Here is a 4,607-nt window from a genome sequence, read left to right as displayed (position 1 = left end):
GAAAGTCTATTTAAGAACCAGATGGCATCAACTCATGAACAGATAATACAAAATGTTGTATAACTACACAATGGAACATTATTTGGCTATAAAAATAAATGAAGTACTGTTATATGCTGCAATACAAATGAACCTTGAAAACATTATGCTAAGTGAAAGAAGCCAGACACAAAAGGCCACATGTTGCGCGATTTCACATATATGAAATGCCCAGAATAGGCATATTCACAGAAACAAAAAGTAGTACCAAGGGACAGACTGCTAATAGCTATGTAGTTTCTTTTGGGGATGATGGAAATGTTCTGGAACTAGATAGTGTGATGGTTGTACAACACAGTGAATACACTAAAAACCACTAACGTCTACACTTCAGAATGGCACATGTATGTTACATGAATTATATCTCAATTAAAAAAGAAAAAAACCAGCTGGACCCCATCCTATCCCACCCCACCCCACCCCACCCCTTTCCCACTCCACCTGGCTCCTCCATTGCAGAAGAAAAAGGAAAGTTTATCCTTTACAATGAATAAATAAAACAATGAGTGGGGGGCATAATGAGTGATTGTGGTCAGAAGCTACAAACTTCCAATTATAAGGTAACTAAGTCCTGGGGATGTAATTCCCAGAGATAAGAAAGCCTTCCTCAGCGATCAATGCAAGAAAATAGAGGAAAACAACAGAATGGGAAAGACTAGAGATCTCTTCAAGAAAATTAGAGATGCCAAGGGAACATTTCATGCAAAGATGGACTCAACAAAGGACAGAAATCGTATGGACCTAGCAGAAGCAGAAGATATTAAGAAGAAGTGGCAAGAATACACAGAAGAACTGTACAAAAGAGATCTTCATGACCCGGATAATCACGATGGTGTGATCACTCACCTAGAGCCAGACATCCTGGAATGTGAAGTCAAGTGGGCCTTAGAAAGCATCACTATGAACAAAGCTAGTGGAGGTGATGGAATTCCAGTTGAGTTATTTCAAATCCTGAAAGATGATGCTGTGGAAGTGCTGCACTCAATATGCCAGCAAATTTGGAAAACTCAGCAGTGGCCACAGGACTGAAAAAGGTCAGTTTTCATTCAAATCCCAAAGAAAGGCAATGCCAAAGAATGCTCAAACTACCACACAACTGCACTCATTTCACACGCTAGTAAAGTAATGCTCAAAATTCTCCAAGCCAGGCTTTAGCAATACGTGAACCATGAACTTCCAGATGTTCAAGCTGGTTTTAGAAAAGCCAGAGGAACCAGAGATCAAATTGCTGGATCATCAAAAAAACAAGAGAGTTCCAGAAAAACCTCTATTTCTGCTTTATTGACTATGTCAAAGCCTTTGACTGTGTAGATCACAATAAACTGTGGAAAATTCTGAAAGAGATGGGAATACCAGACCACCTAAGCTGTCTCTGAGAAATCTGTATGCAGATCAGGAAGCAACAGTTAGAACTGGACATGGAACAACAGACTGGTTCCAAATAGGAAAAGGAGCACGTCAAGGTTGTATATTGTCACCCTGCTTATACGCAGAGTACATCATGTGAAACGCTGGACTGGAAGAAACACAATCTGGAATCAAGATTGCTGGGAGAAATATCAATAACCTCAGATATGCAGATGACACCACCCTTATGGCAGAAAGTGAAGAGGAAATAAAAAGCCTCTTGATGAAAGTGAAAGAGGAGAGTGAAAAAGCTGGCTTAAAGCTCAACATTCAGAAAACAAAGATCATGGCATCTGGTCCCATCACTTCATGGGAAATAGATGGGGAAACAGTGGAAACAGTATCAGTTTTTTGGGGCTCCAAAATCACTGCAGATGGTGATTGCAGCCATGAAATTAAAAGACACTTACTCCTTGGAAGGAAAGTTATGGCCAACCTAGGTAGCATATTCAAAAGCAGAGACATTACTTTGCCAACAAAGGTCCATCTAGTCAAGGCTATGGTTTTTCCTGTGGTCATGTATGGATGTGAGAGCTGGACTGTCAAGAAAGCTGAGCGCCAAAGAATTGATGCTTTTGAACTGTGGTGCTGGAGAAGACTCTTGAAGAGTCCCTTGGACTGCAAGGAGATCCAACCAGGAGATCAGTCCTGGGTGTTCATTGGAAGGACTGATGCTGAAGCTGAAACTCCAATACTTTGGCCACCTCACGCGAAAAGCTGACTCATTGGAAAAGACCCTGATACTGGGAGGGATTGGGGGCAGGAGGAAAAGGGGACAACAGAGGATGAGATGGCTGGATGGCATCACCAACTCGATGGACATGAGTTTGGGTAAACTCAGGGAGTTGGTGATGGGCAGGGAGGCCTGGCATGCTGCGATTCATGGGGTCGCAAGGAATCGGACACGACTGAATGACTGAGCTGAACCATAGTTAACAATTCAGTTCAGTCACTCAATTGTGTCCGACTTTTTGCAACCCCATGGACTGTTTACATCCCACTTGGCAGGTAAACCCATGCACCATAACTACTGAGCCTGTGCTCTAGAGCCTGGAAGCTTCAAATACTGAGTGCACATGCCACAACTACTGAAGCCCACATGCTCTAGAGCCCGTGCTTGGCAACAAGAGAAACCACCACAATGAGAAGCCCACACACCACAATCAGAAAGTAGCCCCTGCTCTCCACAACCAGAGAAAGCCTGTGCAGCAATGAACCAGCAGAGCCAAAGATAAACGAATAAATAAAATTATTTTAAAAAATAAAAATAGGGAAATAGAAAATTTACATACTGAACATTGAGACCCCCAGAGCTCTTCCCTCGTCCTCTCTTCAAGAAACCCTTGGCTCTCAAGAAAACTGGCAGCAAGGATTATGACTTCAAGGCGGAGATCTAAGGAGCCTTTTACATGAACCTGACCATCACAAGAAAAAAGACCCAGAGATACTGGTGGCCCAGGAAAAAAACTATGTAGCCAAATCAATTCTGTAGTTAACCTCTCAGTAACCAAACCCCACCTACGAACACAGAGCTTCCTAATCAGCTTCCTGGTGCATTATTCTTAGATGTGAATGCATAGCCAGAGATCATGAGGCATTTGGGGAAAGACTACAATTAAAGAAAGACATCAAGGGCTTACCTCGTGGCTCAGATGGTAAAGAATCCACCTGGAATGCAGAAGACCTGGGTTTGATCCCTGCATTGGGAAGATTCCCTGGAGGAGGGATAGCAACCCACTCCAGTATTCTTGCCCAGAGAATCCCCACGGACAGAGAAGCCTGGCCGACTATAGAGTCCATGGATGGCAAAGAGTCGGACATGACTGAGCCACTAAGCACAGCACACCCAATCGATCAATTAATGTAACTCTGAGGAAACAGAAACCTATACAGAAAAAGAAGTTTCAAAAATACTATTCATCAGGCTTGGAGGCAAGAGTACCCCAGTAACAATGAGCACAACTAATACCGAGATCTTGGTTTCTAATATTATTCTCCAATAAAATGACTTAAGGCTACTTAGAGAAACAGCTGGTTCTTTAACTGAGCAGGAAGTATAAAGGAGGAGCCTGGAACATCTTGTAGTGCCAAAAAGTAAGAAGTATTCAAAAAAGTCCCACAATGATTCAGGCACATCAGACACAAGAGTCCACTGAACCATCTTCCAAGGGCCAAAGCTAGAATAATTTGAACAACAAAATAAATAAGCTGAGGGAAATTCCTGGTGTGCTAATAATTAGGACACCACGCTTTCAGTGCTGAGGGCCAGGGTTTGATCCCTGGTCTGGGAACCAAAATCCTGCCAGCTGCTCAGCATGGCCAATAATAATAGTAATAATAAAGAAGTTGAATTATAACCCAAGGAATAAAATCAATATCCATGAGTGATGAGTGATACTAATATAAATAAGTCATTAAATAAATAGAGGGAGAATAGACAAATCTCATGTGCAGAAAAATTCCAAATAATTTATGTAAATAAATGCTCTCAAAGCGGTGGAAAATAACTCCCCACTCCTTAAGTATGGGCTGCTCATAGGAAAAATCTGACAAACACTACGTGACAAACCTGATAAACATTGGAAAAATCTGATAAATGCTACCCAGAGATCAAGATAAACGTCAACAATGGTAAGTCATGTTCAGAATATGTGTGTACTCCTGATATACATAACTCTGTAATATTCCTCTCAAAACACCATAATCCCAGTCTAATCAAGAAGAAAAATATCACATACACCCTAATTGAGGGACATTCTACAAAACAGTTGACCAATATTTTTAAAAACTGCTGAAGTCATCTAAAAGAAAATAAGCCAGTTGAATGATTTAGCTAAAAGAAGCCTAAGCAAACATAGCTCCTATTTATAATATGGTATCCTGAACGGGAATACTGGAACAGAAGGAGAATTATGCAAAAACTAAGAAAATATGAATAAAGTATCTAGTCAGTCCAGGAAGTCTATTATCCAAATAACAGAATCCCATAAAGAGAAAATTAAGGGGAAGATCAAAAAAATAATTCAACAAAATCTTCCAGAAATTAAGTGCCATGAATTCCCAAATTTGAAAGTGCACTTCAAAGACCTAGCAGAGTGGATGAAAACAGATCCACACTTTAATTAATAATGTGTCATACTGGCTCACTAACTGTGACAAAT

Source organism: Capricornis sumatraensis, chromosome 16 (assembly GCF_032405125.1).
Source record: "Capricornis sumatraensis isolate serow.1 chromosome 16, serow.2, whole genome shotgun sequence".
NCBI lineage: Eukaryota > Metazoa > Chordata > Mammalia > Artiodactyla > Bovidae > Capricornis > Capricornis sumatraensis.
Note: the sequence above shows the minus strand (reverse complement) of the source record.